This window comes from Sapajus apella, unplaced genomic scaffold, assembly GCF_009761245.1.
Source record: "Sapajus apella isolate SASKATOON/1434 unplaced genomic scaffold, GSC_monkey_1.0 scaffold122, whole genome shotgun sequence".
In the NCBI taxonomy this organism is placed as follows: Eukaryota; Metazoa; Chordata; class Mammalia; order Primates; family Cebidae; genus Sapajus; species Sapajus apella.
Window position 1 is genome coordinate 5,960,983 of NW_022437062.1, and position 17,688 is coordinate 5,978,670.

At 40.5% G+C, this 17,688-nt stretch overlaps 1 long non-coding RNA gene across 1 annotated transcript; it reads left to right on the top strand.

The window, feature by feature from the left end:
* The first annotated feature begins 548 nt into the window (after positions 1-548).
* Positions 549-17,489, top strand: LOC116538809. The gene is made up of 3 exons (XR_004263786.1): positions 549-559; positions 5,999-6,002; positions 17,247-17,489. It is a non-coding gene; the product is annotated as an uncharacterized LOC116538809 (long non-coding RNA).
* Positions 17,490-17,688: the final 199 nt, after the last annotated feature.

Consider the following 17,688-nt stretch of genomic DNA (forward strand, 5'->3'; position numbering starts at 1 on the left):
GGGGTGTGAGAGAGAGGATGAAAGATTTGCATAGAATCTATAAATTCTATCAAGGAGTGGGGTAAAGAATGTCATTGATATAAAATTTTCATCTATGTCTGCTAGCCAATTTGTTTATAGAATGAAACCTAGCCTTTCTGTTCAGTGCTCTACAGAGAGATTAATCTAGTATGTTTTTGGTTTACTTTGGGTCCATGCTCTAAAACTTCATGGCTAGATGCTTTGAAAAGAAATGGGTTGATTTCTCTCTAACCATTGTAGTTATTCTCATTGACGTCAATATTCTGCATATATGTGTTATTTTCTTCAGGATTTTCATATGAATGTCTAACAAGGTGACCAGGAATAATAAGCTCTTGACATTTACCTCCCCGTCTCAAACAGAACCTAGTTATTCCCTGACACCAGCTTTCCTTGTCAGGAGAGCCAACAGAGCCTGAAAGCAAGGACATTTGAGACTTTGCAGATTAGCAGAGCTGAGGAGTTTGTACGTGTATCTTTAAAATAGCTGAGGTGTTAAGCAGGGGTCAATTTTCATGCAGGACATTTATGGTGAAGAGTCTGGTTACTCTCGTTGCTTATTTACGTATAATAATTAACTATCGCAAAACTTGGTCCCGATGTATTTCAGAGGCTATATGGAAGTCAACACCACCTCAGAGGGAGCAGTTGTACAAACATGCAAGTGTTTATGCATGTGTGTACACACACACATCATCTAAACACCTTCTTCAAGTTTACTCTGCCTTCCAATAATAACTTGGAGAAATTCAGAAGAGCTGGCAGATTCAAACATCCAAAGACTTCATGTAGAAATTAGGCTGTGTGCTTACAAAAGGATTTTCTTCAGCCGCTTTTGCCCATTTGTGCCTAGCTTAGCATGGGGCTGCCCTAGATGGAACCAAGAACCGTGTTTCTTTCAGCCTTCCTCATTTCCTTTCTGGACCTCCTTGTCTCTCATTACTCATTTTTCCTCCGAGGTCATGCTATCCATGGCCCTATTCCAAATACCCAGAGCTCCCTTATGGAACTGAGGCCAAAAGCAAGCTGAAGAAGCCATGACCAGTGAGATCTTAGGGGTCATGGTGGGTGGTAGTTGAAAGGTTGTATATGTTAAATGAGAAGCCTAAAAAGGTGGAATTTAGAGGAACTATATTTCTAAGTCTGGGCTTGCAGGTGTCTTGGCAGGATGGGGGTGGAGGAAGAGGGATATGACTGTTTCGGAAGGAGGGGCGTCTTCTTCCCAGCACCCTCAAAAACACACCACATGTGTCATCTTCTATTCTTCTCCCTCACAAAGCCACTGCTTGGCCATTCAAATGAAAGGCAATTTGGGTGTTTTAAAAAACTAGGTTTCATTTTATATTGCTTGATTCTTTCTCAGAAGTTGTTCCTAGACTTGTAAACATGTTTATCGGTAAACATTAGACATACTTTTAGCAACAAGCTGTCTGGTAAACCTTTCCAGGGTTTCTGGCAGATCTGCTCGGCACAGCCCATTTCTGCTCTGGTTTCTTTGTTTCTTTTTGTTTTTTAACTCTTTCATTGTCCTCCAGGAAACCTACCTGGTCCTACCGATCACATTACTGCCTCTCCTGGGCAATCTGGGTCAAATAATCAAACACTCCATGTCAAATGGAAAATGCACGCAAGTACACTCAACACAATGATCTGCACATGAGAACTTCCAACATGCCGGGGACCGTGAGGTTTCTGCCTGAGGAACAGTAGGGTCTTGTTCTGAAAGATGAGGGACAGCAGCATGGTTATCAGGGAGGGCTGAAGGGCAGAAAACACCATGTACTTTCCAGTGTCTGTCCAAGCAGTCCTGGCAGCTGGACAGGGCAGAGATGGCTGGAGGCAGTGAGGGCACGTCTGTGCACCAGCTCTGAGCCTCCTGAGCCACAGAAACAGTTCAGTTGCGAGGAAACATGTCAGTCTGTACATGCGTGACTTCCATCACTCATTTACAAAAAGCACAGTTCTCAGAAATAATTGTTATGCATATTTAACTGTTCAGACTAGAGCTGGTTTTTATACTCAGTCAATTCAGAGGGAGAGTAGAAACGTGCTGAATAACAGGGGTTAAGATATGAATTAATTCATGTTGCTGATCATGTTTTGATCTGGCAAACACTGGCCAGCATTGTTGGTCTGAAAAATTGACGGACAGGTCTCAGGCTCTTATTGGAGGTATTTCATTGGATGCAGGCTTTGCCACCTTTCCTGTAGTTTAACTTAAACTCTTTTTTACCCTGGGTTCTTTGAATAAACTCAACCCATTTCTATGAAGTATTCTGCATGGATTAATCCATCAAGTTAACTCTGTCTGGTTAACCTGTTTGTCCTTCACTTTCCTTCCCACATAGAGTGGTGTTATTTCTCTAACACCACTTAGATGGTAGAACTTGGACAGCATTGTTTGCTGTTACTGTGTGTTGGTTGAAAACCATGTTTCAAGAGGCCCCATATAATGTAGCTCATGGAGCCTAAATTCTGGTTTGACTTCTGTCCTTCTGTCTGGTTTGAGCAAACCTCTGAACACATTTTTCTGTCTCAGTTTTTCTGTATCTGAGATGAGAGTGTTATTTGTCTTCCTCTCTCAGGAATGCTGTAAGGTAAGGAGAGAAGGAAGTGAAGAAGTGCTGAGGCTTTGACACTAAGGTCCTCCAAGAAGGTGACATTGGTCGCCAGAGAAAGTCACTTTGATTAGGAGACATGGGTCCTGGCTTTAATCCCATCTATATAGTCTTTTCTAAGGCCAGAGGGATCAAGCAGCCTGGACTTGGATGTGACATAAACGTATTCTTTTATTGCACAAGCTATACTGCCAGTAGATTCTTGATTTCTTTTTCATCACAGGATCCCTAATGCCTGGCATAGAGGAGGTGCTCAATAAACACTTGTGGAATAATTGGCCAACTAACAGATTGACAATACCCTTTTCTGGACTTCAAGTGCAGCACACTATGTGCAGTAGACACTTAATGAATGTTCGCCTGATGATGTGCTATTATGTTTAACCATCTTTGTACAGTATTTGGAGCCTGCTGTCAACTGCTTTAGCATTGCATTGTCCTTAAGATAAATAAGGGGTGGTTCTCAGGGCTACCCACAACAGCACCCTATTAGCGAAGAGGGTGTAGATATCTACAAAGTGCGGTGACAGGGAGTGGCATTCTGTGGCTTTACTTGGAAAGCCCAAGACATTTTGGAAGTTGCCAGACAGTCCTTGTTGACTCTAAAGAATGAATGGATCTATTCTTTCAATGTATCACTGGGCAGATAAGCCTAACACAGCCATATCTAGTTATACCAAATCAAGATACTCAATGAGGTCCTAATCTTCAATATTTATTCAAAAGACTCATAACCACATTGACACTTGTTTCTAAGTCTTTCTCCACGTTGCACGGTGAGGGAGCATATCTTATTTACTCTATAGCTCCAGGTTTCCACAGCACCTGCAGGGGGCAGAGGCTGCAGGTCTGCATACCACGCATGTGCTTTACCTGAGATGTTCCATGCCTTTGATCCTCTCTCATCTGGGAGTTTTTATGTATATTTGACCAACACTTATCAAGGAAGTCCTAATACATAAACTGCCCCATGTCTGTATCTGGTTGCAAGTATGGCCATGCTGTCTCCCCTTTTCATTTGACAAAAATGCATTGTATGGAAATTAGTATTAAAGGGGTTGCTTCCAAATTCACTAGCCTCTCTTAAGGTAAATGATAACGGATCATAGAGGTAGAGATTGGGGTAAGCAGAAAAGACTCCAAGTTTAAGGACATTATCAGGAAATGAAGGGGGGAAAGTAACATGAAAATTGTGACAAAAGGCAAGGAGAAATTTGGACTAAATTCACATAAAGTCATGTGCATCTGAATGTGATGATTTATGAAAAGCTTAAGAATTTTAGTTTTAACCACCAGCTTATTGGAATAAATATTTTATAAGCCTCTTAAGAAGGTTATCGAAAGTCTGTGCCTCTTTCCAGCAAGGTGAGCACTGCTCGCCTGCATCTCTGTATTGGGATGGGCGAAAAGTCTAGCTTGCAAATGCTTCAGAGGAATGATTATTATCAAATTGCTGAAATAAAAGTGGATTTTCCAAAAGCCCCTCCTGCCCCCTCTGCTCCATCTGCTACATGTGCTCAGGGCATTGCATGGTTCAGCATTTAGAATACTTCAATCATTTGAGGGGAAAGTGACCTTCCCCCGCTTGGAAAACCTTGTGCTGTGACCTAATGAGGACATTCCATTGAGACTTGAGAGCTAGGAACGCTTTCTCCTCTGGGCTCTGATGTTCTCATGATGTTTGTGAACCAATTTGGCTCTTCCACGTCTGTGCATGCCTTCACAGATAATGGCCCATCAACAATGGAATTATAGACATTTAAAAAAAAATATGTGCCTATATAATGAAGAGGGTAATTCTGTAAACTACATCTGAAAATCAGTCTCATTACTGTTATGAAACATTGTATATTGAAATTACATTTGTCTTTTCTCTCCTTTGAGCTCATAAGTAAGTGCCTTGGAGTGAAACAAGTCCTTTTCCTGGTGTATGATAGCCTCCCCTCCTTTTTTCTATTTTTTCAAGCACCACTGAGCTCTAGCTTGTGTCAACTTAGTCCTAGATGCTAAGAGGAGCCTCCACATCTATCTCCTTGCCTCTAGTCTCTGTCCTTTCAAAAGGCAGCCTGAACACCTCCTATGTTAACCTCCCCAGTGCCCTGCTTTGACCAAATTCTCCCCTATTAGAGAACCTTCTATGATCCCATTGACTACTAACTCACATCCAGTTTCCAGAGCCCAGCACTTAACAGTCTTTCCAATAAATTCTCAACTTCCTTTTCTAGGCTCATGTCAGCTTACAGCCCACTTTTACTCCACACTGTCATCAAACAGAGGTACTTAACAATTTTCAGATAACAAGTATACTGTCCCTGCCATACACCTAATTCCCCATCTCCTTTTCCACCTTCTGAAGTCACAGCAGAGTTCATGTGCCCCTCTTCCACAAAGCCTTTCCGCTTGTCCCAGCAGTAAGAAAGCACTCCATCATCCAAAATCTATATTTTTTTTTGAGATTTGTTTATTTATTTATTTATTTATCTCACACTGTCATGCAGTCTGGAGTACAGTGGTGTGTTCACGGCTCAGTGCAGCCTTGATTTCTTGGGCTGAAGTGATTCTCCTGCCTCAGCCTCCCAAATAGCCGGGACTCCTGGCACGCACCAGCATGATCAGCTAATTTTTGTATTTTTTTGTAGAGGTGGGGTTTTGCCATGTTGCTGGTCTCGAACTTCTGGGCTCAAGTGATCCACCCACTTTGGCTTCCCAAAGTGCTGGAATTATAGGTGTGAGTTACTATGCCTAGCTAATATTTGAGTTTTAAAACATAACTTTCAAAATAATATATATTTATTCAGGAAAATAAAAATTATTTGAACTCCCATCCCCCAAAGATAACCTAGTCTCAGTAAAACATCTTGTTATACCCAATTCCCTACTTCCGGACTTTATTTATTTATTTATTTTTTAACATACATCTGCACAAACATTTTACACATTCCAGGTCACCTAATTGTCCATGGTTGGGTATCATTTTGAATAGCAGATATTATATAAGTGCAATGCAGCCTGTACTGGACAGTATTCTCCCCATGGGCCACAATTCTTTTCATCCCCCATAGCACTGAGTACAAAGTGATACTGAGTATAGTTTCTTGCAAAACAGAATAAGCGAATACACTTCCCTGAATACCAGGGAACAAACTCTCAATAAACTAATCCAATGACAATTAAGTGGCTGTCACAAAAAAATTGTATTTAGTGAACTACTTTTATTAGTTAATTGTGATGAGCTGTCCAGGCTTTGACTCTATAAGGTCGGAGGAGCCAATAAGCTAAGCCCAGCAATAATTTGAGTTGACTGCTAGGTACTTATTAGATTCCCAGACTTTCACTCTTCGTTTCTTAACAGTAGTGAGGATGGTGTAGGTGATATAGAGTCCTGGGTAGGAGTATATTTTGGAAACTCCTATTCCTGGTTTAGTGTAGTGTCCCAAATGAGGATGCAAGCTCCCATCTCCAAATCCTCCACAGCTCCCAGGGCAAAGTGTGGTTTTGTTGAGAAACTAAGGGTTTGGATATCTCAATGCCCACATTTTTAAAGGACCTGCCTGACTGTGGGTCCTGTTTTCTTATACCCCAGAAGCTGATCTCTACATCTAAAAGTGCGAATATCTTGTTTTTCAACTGTAGCTAATGTGATTGCTGGGTAGTTCTTCAGAAAACATCTTCCCAGTAGTGGAAGGGCTACTCAAGAGCTGAGCTGCCCAGTTCAGTTTTTCAGATGACCCGGGTGATGAGAACTGGACCAACCTGGGGAGCCAGCAGCCCGGGTGCCAGGCTGTTAGGTGAGGTGCTGCCCTGGCATTGGGTTGGGTGAGTGAGTCATTGCTGTCATTCCCCTTCTTAGGAGTCACAGAAAAAGGAAAGTAATGTGGCTCTCAGAGCCACTCTAAGCATTTCTTAGGAAGAGGAAGAAGACGCTGGAGTAGAACTGGGTGAAGTCTGGCAGTGCAGATTGAAAAGGAAGGCCTGAGACTCATGAACTGTAAAGATGCTGGTAGTGTTGTTTTTGTCCTTGTCGTTATTAGGCTTGCTTGTTTGTTTTGGAAATAGTACTTTGTTCCCTAAGTACTTCAAAGTAAAGTGTAGAAAAAAGGGCAATTCTGATTTATTTAAAGTGTGTGTTTATGGAGAGGAAAATGGAGAATGCATTTATCACAAACGAAAGGTTATTGTTGCCTGTTGGCGTGGGATGTTTTATGTTTCTTTTAATACATTTTTACATTACTGCCTTTGTTTTCTCAGTGACAAGTTGCACAGGCTGGAGGGTAGTGTTTATGCCCAGGTGTGATCATCGCACACTACCATCTTGAACTTACTCAAAAGTGAACTTATGACAAAAATCACAAAAAGAGTCTTCTTATGTTTAATAAGCATATCAACCATAATGGGGAAATTATGCAGAAATCTAGACAGGTAGCAAGAAGTGCTTAAAATTTAAGATCTAGTGCATTGTAGCTCTTCTTTATTGTAGATCACAGCTTCATATCGTTATTGTAGGTGTAACTGGTTCTCATAGTTAATATGGGTAAATTTGCAGCATCTAAAGCTAATGAGAAGATTAATTGAATAGGGAATTAGGATATTTTCTTTCTTTTCTTGGATTAATCTTTCTCCTTCTCCAGTGGATTCCCAAGGCAAAGATGCCAAAATAACCCACATTATCATTATCTGGGTTTTTTGGGTATTATCTAGGTATAAGAGGCTCCTTCAGGATGCTACATAAGCTGATGTCAAGGTGGATGAATTCCATGTCAAGTTGTGGGCACCCTCCTTCTTTTGAGGAGGGACTGAAGAGACAAATATTTGGTTACTATGTGAATAAATAAAGAAATCCAATTCTGATCTACTGAATGCTCTTCACTTACAATTTGGACTATCTCTAAGTACAGATAGGCTCTTCATTCATACCTAGTGGGGACCATATTGTGTTGTACATTTTCATCTGTAAAATGGGAATATAAAGATAGATTTATCTAAGATAAATGATTTTTTTGTGGGTCTTGAGAACATTGTCTCATTGTTTTAGCCATATCTTGTAGAGATGTTATTATTTAATAACAACAACAACAAAAAATCCCTGGAAGTGTTAAGCAAAGTTCCAAATAACCAAATGGAAAATATTCTTTTTTTTTTCTTTAGGAAGATACAATCTGATAATGGTTTGTTGTTGTTGTTGTTGTTGTTGTTGTTGTTTTTTGACAAATTTAAGTTGATCTAAATGAATTTCAGGTACAGGGACTCAGCTGTTGTTCTGGTTGAAGTGATTCTACAAAGGCTTGACATGCGCTGTAGGAAATTGCAACTGAAGCATTTGCCCAGGTGAGTCAGTGACTGCCTGTCAAGAAATGTTCTGTCTTTCTTTAGGAAAGGAAGGTGAGAAGATGTCTCCAGGATGAGAGTTTTTCTTCTCAGAGGCATTATAGGCAGGATACTATGTTTCATAGAAACTAGTTCACAAAATGAAGTGTTGTGTTCTCATTCATCAATCTGCTAATATTTGCTAAGTGACTCTCCTTGGTAAGAAACTCTATTTAGGGTCTGGCGCCGTGGCTTATGCCTGTAATCCTAACAGTTTGGGAGGTTAAAGTGGGAAGATTGTTTTGGCTCAGGAGCAACACAGTGAGACCTTGTCTTTACTATAAGAAAAAAAAATTAGCTGGGCATGGTGGCACATGCCTGTAGTCCCAACTACTCAGGAGGCTGAGGTGAGATGATCACCTAAGCCCAGGAGATCAAGGCTGCAATGAGCCATGATCCTCCTACTGCAGCCTGGGTAACAGAGTGAGACCCTGTGTCAAAAAAAAAAGGAAAGAAACTCTATATGGTGTTATATGTATCTGTTTGTTGGTTGAAAAGCATGTCCATGGGCTCCATATAAAGTAGCTTATAGAGTCTGGAATTTCAGTTTGGCCTCTGCTCTTCTATGTGACTTGAAAAGAACCTCTTCTCCTTTCTCTGTCTCAGTTCTCCCCTACCTGAGATGAGTTGCTGTTTGTCTCTTTCTCTCAAGGATGTTGTCAGGTAGGGAGGGAAGGAAGTAGGAAAATGATGAGTCTATAACATTAAGTTCTTCCAAGAAGATGATGTAGGTTGCAGGCAAAAAGTCACTTTGAGTGGGAGACATGGGCCATCACTTTAATCCCATCCATACAGCTTCCTCTAAGGCAGGAAGGCCCATGCAACCTGGACTTGGATGTGGTGTGAAAGTGGCCTTGCATTACTCAAGCTGTACTGCTGATGTGTTTGCCACATGCCATTTTCTTCATCACAGGATTCCTAGTGCCTGGCAGATGTTCAAATATACTTTTTGAATATTTGACCAAATGAACGAAAATAACCTTTTTTTGGACTTCAAGTGTAGTGCCCTGTGTGTGACGGACACTGAATAATACATGGTTGATGATATGCTGTTCTATTTCAACCTACCTGACATACAGAATTCAGAGCCTGTTGTTAACTGCATTAGTACCGCATTGTCCTTAAGATGAATGAGGGAGAGTGCTCAGAGCTGCACACACCAGCACCCCATTAGCATTGAGGGTGCGATATCTGTGCAGTGCAGTGACAGGAAGTAGCATTCTGTGGCTTCACTCAGGAATGGTGAAGGGCATGGTTATTGGTCTTTCTTCTGCTTTCCCCTTGGTTTAAGGCTTGGTCTTTGCAATGAAGAACCCTGTTGAAAAGCTGTAACTCAGAGACAGGCAAACTTACTGAGTCCTGTTGCAGTCTGCTAGGATTCTGCATCATGAATGCCATGTTCACGTGATGACAAAGAAGTTCCCTTAGATAAGAGCTAATGACTCTGAGCAAATGAGTTAATTACTGAGTAAGCAGCACCGTTGGAGGAGAAATGGGAAACTCTGACGCCTAGTGGTCATCAGGAAGGGCCAGCTACTAATCACACAGGATTCTAAGGAAACTGTCTAAAGAGCATTCCTGAATCTTAGGTCTAGAAGGGGCTTGAAGAGAAACATTTCCAGGTTTAAAAAAAAAAATGTTTTAAGGCACCAGATCTGAGATCCTGTCTGCACCCTGTCTGTGGTCTACATGGTGGGGTTGGTTGAGTTTGTGGTGCCAGAAAAATATAAACTCATTAAAGAAAAATTAGAGTTTATAGCCTTATATTGGCAGGATGGCATCATGTCAAGTTGCAGACACCATCCTCCAGCTCAAAGAAGGACTGAAGAGAGATAACTCTGGGTTCAATAATTACATACTTTCCTTCCATGGCCGGGTGTGGCAGCTCATGCCTGTAATCCCAGCACTTTGGGAAGCCGAGGTGGGAGGATCGCCTGAGATCAGGAGTTTGAGACCAGCCTGACTAACATGGCAAAACCCTGTGTCTACTAGAAATAAAAAAATTAGCTGGGCATGGTGGCACATCCCTGTAATCCCAGCTACTCAGGAGGCTGAGGCAGGAGAATTGCTTGAACCCACAAAGTGGAGGTTGCAGTGAGCCAAGATCATGCCACTGCACTCTAGCCTGGGTGACTGAGTGAGACACCATCTAAAAAAAATTAAAGAATTATACTCCTTCCTTTCTTAATTGTCTTTACAAAAGGCAGATTTGGATTAAGTGATTTCAGTGGGTCTCTCTAGTTTCAAAACATTAAGATTTTTAACAGATGGATCTGTAAGCACCTTAGTGAGTAATTGAATTACTTACAGCAAGACATTGAATCTCTCTATGCCTTGGTCCATGCAAAAGTGAAAAGTAATTTGATTCTCTTAAAACCTTCTGAGGGGTGTGGTGCCTCACACCTGTAATCCCAGCACTTTGGGAGGCTGAGGCAGGGGAATTACCTGAAGCCCAGAGTTCAAGACCAGCATGCACAACCAATCTCTACAAAAAATTCGCTGGGCATGGTGGGGTACGCCTGTAGTCCCAGGTACTCAGTAGGCTGAGACAGGAGGATTTCTTGGACCCAGGAGGTTGAGTCTTCAGTGAGCCATGATTACATCACTGCCCTCCAGCCAGAGTGACAGAGTGAGATTCTAACTCAAAGAAAAAAAAGTTTCTGGAAGTTAATTTAGTTACAGTTAACAAAGCAGTTTGAAAGTGGAAAAACTCTTTGATTCAGAATCTAGGAATTACCTCCTAAGAAAATAAACATCAGGTCCAAGATTTATAGATAAATTGTTTATTTTAAAATCATTTGAAAACAATCTAAGTGTCCATCAATAGGGAATTGGTGAAATAAATTACCTCTATACAATGAAATACTATAAAAGAAAGTAATTTTAAAATGTTAAAGTGTGTCTATATGTTTTAACATATTTTAACATGCTGAGAATATCTTGAATGAAAAGCAGGATACAAAGATAAGATTTTGGGGGCAATATGTGTTTATATATATATTGATACATTTAAAAATCTCAACACTAAATGGTGGGATAGTTTGTGTGATCTCTGACGCTTTATGCCTTTATATATTGTCTTATTTTTGACAATGAGCATATTTAACTTTACAGTAAAAGGGGTGACCAGCAAAGCTTCTTAAAATTTTCATTCCTATTCTTACATCACCAAGGAGATGAAAAGACAACGGATGAAAACTGTTAAGTTTTATCCTAAAGCACATGACACCCAGTCAGGCACTTTTATTTATGTTATTTATTCTTACTAATAACGTGCTTGTAAATTTTGAAAGTATTTCACCAAGGTAAGCAGGACAGACCACAAGATTTGTCTTCCTGTGGTAGATGAACAAGAGGAGCAGGCACAACACCGCTTTCAAGACTGTCCACCCTCTGTTCTTGGTGTTATCTTCAAGGGAGTTATATACCTTTCCTGGGTGGAGTAGATAATCAGTAATAAAATGTGAATCTCTGGCAAAAGAATAGAAAAATGAAGGGAATAGAAAAACGTCATCTCCTGGCAACGGCTAGACTGAATGCCCCCTTTTCTCTCAATCTCCCAGTTAGATGTTGCACACTACACATAAAATGGTGTCTGTAGTCCTCCTTTCTGCTCCACCCAACAGGACCAAGAGTGCTCATCTTCGCACTTTTCCTAGCAGGCAAAGCTTTGGTTGGTCCCTAAGTAGCACTCACCAGGAGATGTCTACCTATGACAAGCGGGGTGCCAAGGTACTGTCCCTTGCTGTTCTGCTATTGACTGGAGGTGGTAAGGAAAAGTGGGGACAAGGACAGCACTTCCTCTGGGAGGAGGACTCTGTGAACATGCCACCTGGAAGAGGTTGGATGAACAAATGGGGAGATGGAGGTGTACCCCTAGTACAGACCATTTCACTGAAATATAAGCAAGAGCCTAAAAATGACCACTTAGGCACATTTGGGGAGGGTCAAGGCCCAGTGAGCACTTTGTCTTGAAAAAACTGTGACAGACACAGTTGGTCTTTAGTTACTGAATAGCTTTCTTGTGCTAAAATTTTGCCCTCTTCCCAGTGTGATTTCTCAGGGCCCTATGTGATGTGTTCACTGCAGAGATGTAGAGCAGGGAGTAGGGAAAGACAGTCATGCAGAATCCACCTCAGTCTTCTTTTTGGAAGCTCTCCCTGGGCCATTTTGCTTGCTGTTAGGAGGTGGCTGATAAACGGAATCTCTTAGGTTGCAGATTTTTCTTTTTTTTATTTTTTGGTTTTTGTTTTGCTTTGCTTTTCATTTAAACTAGAAAGACAAGGTCTGTTCACCAAGAAGGATTACTGAGGAAAACCAAATTCAGTGAGCATATGTAAACTTCAGACAAAGATCTGCCTGTTAGTATAGGCATTGTTGGTGATGATATCGGTGATGATGGTGATGGTGATGGTGATGATGGTATGGTAATGATAATCCCCAGGCAACTTGCTAAGTGCTTTTCATAAGGATCTCTTTTAACCCTTACAAAAACCTAGGGCATAAGTAAAACCATTTTACAGATGAGGAAGCCAAAACTCAGAGAGGTTACCAAAAGTTTCCCAAAATAACACTTGCTTCTTCTCACTCAACTCTACTCCTGACTTTTTGAACTACTCTAGAGAAGACTCTATGACCACACTATTCATCCCTGAGCCTTTCAGCCTAATTGCTTCAAAATCATTGCTTCACTGAGCTACTCATAAGGCTGAGGCAGGAGGATCATTTGAGCCCAGGATTTCAAGGCTCTGGTGCACTGTGATTGCACCTGTGAATATCCACTGCACTCCAGACTGGGCAACATAGCAAGACTCTGTCTCTTAAAAATAATCTCTTCTTCAAAATCAAAGTCAACTTCTGATTTTTTTTCAGGAATCAGTCATCAGTAGCAACAACCTAAACATCTAATTGTTATTGGATGAGATGAGAGGCAATTTCACAATGTGGTGATGAGCTTGGCTTCTGAAATAAGAGTTCTGGCTCCATCACTCACTAGCTGTCCAGATTTGTGCAAACTGCTTAACCTCTCTGTCTCTCAGTTTTCTCAACTGCAAAATGAGGAATGGAGCTCTTATCACACAGGGTCATCATGAGTAGTAAGTGAGTCACTCATTTAAAGTGCTCAGCAGAGTCTAGCACCCAGTTAACATCAATAAATGTTCATCATTTTTATTATAATCATTACTGTCTTCTTAATGTTAGTATTTTGCATGCATTATCTTATTGAGCTCTTGCAATAAGTCTATTCAGACAAGATAACTAAGTCTCACAGAGAATAAGTGGTTAGCCAAGGAGAAGGGAGCTGACTAGGAGAAGAAGCTTGAGATTCCAGCTCAGATCTGACTCCAGGCCCACCCTATACTTCCTTCTCAGTATTGCTCACCTAACCAAGACAATATCAAAATATCATGAAGTAAGGACTGCCAAAATTTCTCTTATGCTGTAACAGGAAGATTTAGGTTTCAGAGTATTTTCATACAAGGAAATACTCAAGCTGGTTCCTGAAGTGATAACTATATGGCATCGTTTTTAAATGCCTGTGTAAGTCAGTATTTTTCAATGTAAGTGACAGCAGCCACTTCATTGGGTGAACTAACTGACAAGTCCAAAGATAGATCTCCCCTACCTTCAGGTATGGCTCAATCCAGGCACTCCAGTGATGCCATCAGGAATATTTCTTTCTCCATTTATGAGCTATCTTTCCCTCTCTTGGCTTCTTTTTGACTTAGGCTTTTACGTAGATGGGCAGTGGAGTCTCTGAACTTATATCTTAATAGTCACATCCCAAAGGAAAAAGGGCATTTTTCCCCCAATTGTTCCAGGAGACAGCCTGGATGGCACCTCACTGCTCCGAAGTTACATACCCCTCCTGAACCAAACTTTATGGCCAAGGTGATGGAATCCTCTGATTGGCCAGGCTTAGGTTGAGTGACACCCTTGCACTCCTCCCACATAAAGTTGATGAACATACACTAAGAGTTTGGGTCAGGTGGCTCTCCAAAGAAAGCGCTAGGTTGCTATTATTCAAGAAGGAGGAATTGATGCTGTTTAGGCAGAAAGGATGTATGTCCACTACCATACTATTCACTTGTAGAATATGGAGTCTCGGACAGGAATAAGACTTAGATTCCACTGCTGACTAGCTGAGGAACCTATGCAGGTTCCTTAACTGCTCACAACCTCAGCTCTTCCATTTGTAATAACACAGCCGATACTTATGTAAAGCCTCATTTATTTATCATAATAATTCAATGCTATAAATTCTTTCATGGACCTCTAACATTGATTTTACAGCTCAAATACAGACAAGTAAATCACCTGTCCAAAGGTTGAACAGGTGAAGAGAAGATGAGCCAGGATTTGAGCTCAGGCAAAGACCGACTTCTAGCCTTCACTCATAACCACTAGGCTTTACTGCCATTTATCTGTAAAATTATGGCTGGACAAGATGATTGCTAACATACATAGTAATTTTTTGGCCTTAGTGTTCCACATAAAAAAGAAAGATAAGAGGAAGAGGGAAAGGAGGAAGGGAAGGAGGAGGAGGAAGAAGAATTAATAACAGAGTGGAAATCCTTGAAAGCCCCATTTTATAAATGCTAATTTGGAGGGACAGCTTACACCTGGTCTCTTGGTTTTATGCATTCTTATCTTGAGTGGATGTTCTCTGAGTTTGCAACAGGAAAACTGTTGCTCTGTGATTGCTAAAGAAATTTTGAATCTGCCTTCTGTAATAGTCAACACACAAAAGTCTTCATCATTGTCAGCTAAGTTGCAGAAATTATACTTCTTAATGCAAACTTAATCATTGAATAAAACTGTAAAGAAGATGTTTTTCTGCATAACAGTAACTTCCTTTTCCTTGTTTTTTTTTTTTCTGTTTTTACTGAATTATTGAGTAAACATTAAAACCAACAAATACTCTCCTGCTTTAAGCTGCTTATTTTCAAAATCTACTTCTGCAACTGTGCTTTGTCATCAGTTGACTTAAGGTAAAGGCAGTCTATAAATTAATAACCTACTTCAAATTGAGAAGCGGCAACTTAATGTTGAATAATGAATAAGGCAAAGCCTTTTCAGGTTGCTAATTCATGGTTAGATAAATAAAAATAGTCATGCCATGTGAAAAGTTAACTTATTTTAGGTGGTTCAATAATATAAAAGGTTAAGCTATAGCCTTTGGTATAAAAATGTCAACGTTAAATATATATTATAATCATTTTTAAAAAAACTTTTCCAGCAAAAGAATACTTAAGCTTCTTGGTGTCTTGAGGAAATGTTTGAGTCTGTAGATTGTTGTGGAGGAGGGGTGTGTGGTCTGAATTGTTCTCTTCTTGCTTGAGATTTCTTGTTCAATCTTCTCACCAACATGACCTAGTAAGATTTTTGAAGAGGTTACAACTGCTGTCACAATTCTAGTTATCTGTAATCTGATAGTCATGAGATTGGTCAGTCCTAAAAAGAATTTAGCAAGCATGTGTAAAAATTTTCTATAGAGCTCTCTTCCTAAAAACAAGAGTGGTATATACAACAATAACTAAATATAACAATAGCAACAACTTTTGCTGTCTTGTGTCATTTACCTTGGGTCAGACTTTGTGCTAAGTATTTTACTTATGATTGTTTTTCAAGATGTTAAGTCTAGCAAGTCTTGAAGTGGGTATGATGCTATATATATATATATATATATACACACACCCCCAAAGGTCAGAGTTCATTGAAATTCCCAAAGTCACACAGCTCCTAAGGGGTAAACTTAGGATTTTGGGTTCCTTAAAGTTCTATTCTGAGGATAACACTTTCCTCTCAAGTTCAGATAAATTTAAATTCTGGACTCTGACACTGGCACCTTATAGAGCCTCCCTCTGTTAAGAGCTGAAGAGTGTCTGAGCAGAGAGGAATGTTATCTCTTCACAGTTTCCCAAGGACTGGGTCAACGGACTGTTTTGTAGGAATAATCTTGAGAGTGAAGAGAAGTGACCGTAAGTTGAGGCCTACACAGATCCAATGTCATGTTGAAACTGTGCTCAGATTTCTGGAAAGATTTGCTTTTTCAGCCACTGGCATTGACTTTTTTAGCACAAAACACCACATGTATTATGCTGTCATCAGAGCCATCCTTGGTGATAATTGCAACATGCCAGCCATGAAACACCCAGCCCTGGCTCCCATGGCCTACTTCTGAAAGGAACTGCATGGCTTTACAATTATCACTCAGACTGGCAGGGAGAAGGGAGGGTGGGAGCAGCAGGGGAAGAGATCATTTCAATCTGGATGAACAGATCAGCTGCCTTGGACACCATGCTGTGCTGGCCAAGCCAGGTTCCTGTGACATCATGCCCCATTCTCATACTGTCAGCAAAATTCCCTGAAGACAACAGCTGGCACTTCTGCTCACTCCACGTGGGAATGTATGCCAACTCCTCCTTTCTGTGAGGCTGCTCATCTTCTCTCTGCTCCTGGAGTCCCTCCCTCACCCAAAGGGTGGGGTTCTGTGAGTGCAAGGACACCAGAAAAACTCATTTTCATGATAGTTAGAGGACCACGGATGAGGTGGCCCCAAAATGGCATTTCCAGACCTTTTCTACCAAGGTACTCCAATGGGTTCTAGGTGAGCAGAGATATAGGCAGGTCTCTTTCACCTCTGAGAGAGCAAGAATAGGCACTGGGAGGCCAGAGCCCTAGTAACCTTTTCTGTTTTTCTAGGGTGCTATTTACATGTTACCGCTTTCCATGTGTGCTGGGATGTAAAAGAATTTGGGAAGTACTGATAAAATAGTTTGGAAGGACTAAAATATTACCATTATCATTACATAACAACATGTAATTAACACACATAACAATATGCATAGCAACACATCATTACATAACAACAAGGTAAACACACAGGGACCCTCGAGGACAGCTAAATCCTTGTTTCCTGGAAAATAGGCCAAGCATATCAGATATCTATATTCTACTTCTTTTCATCATTCATTTTGTCACCTATGATAAGACTGTAATTATGTCCAAATAGCCAGAAAGTTTAAATGTCCGGGTTTTATCACTCATCATCAGAGAAATGCAGCTCAAAACCACAATGGGAAATCATCTCACCCCCAGCTTAAAATGGCATATATCAAAAAGACAGGCAATAACAGTTAATGGTGAGGATGTGGAAAGGGGGAAACTTTCCCCTTTCTAGTGATCTAGCAGTTCCACTACTATGTATATGTCCAAAAGCAAGGAAATCACTCTCATAAGTATTTCAGTACTATTCACAATCACTAAAATATGGAATCAACCTAAGTGCTCATCAATGGATAAATGGATAAAGAAAATGGGGCATATATACACAATGGAGTAGTATTGAATCATAAAAAAGAATTAGATTCTGTCATTTGCAGCAACATAGATGGAACTGGAAACCATTATGTTCAGTGAACTAAGCCAAGCACAGAATGAGAAATATTGCATTATTCTCACTCAAATGCAGGAACTAAAAAAGTGGATCTTAAGAAGATAGAGGGTAGATTAAGGCCAGGAAGGGGAAGAGGGAGAGGAGGAGGGAGGGAATGGATGAAGCAGAGGAAAAAGAACATAAATGTATTTATTATCACTGAATTGTACAGTTAAAATGGGAAAGATGGTAATATACATGTATATTTCACCTCAATGAAAAAAATTGTTTTAAATGTCCAGGTTT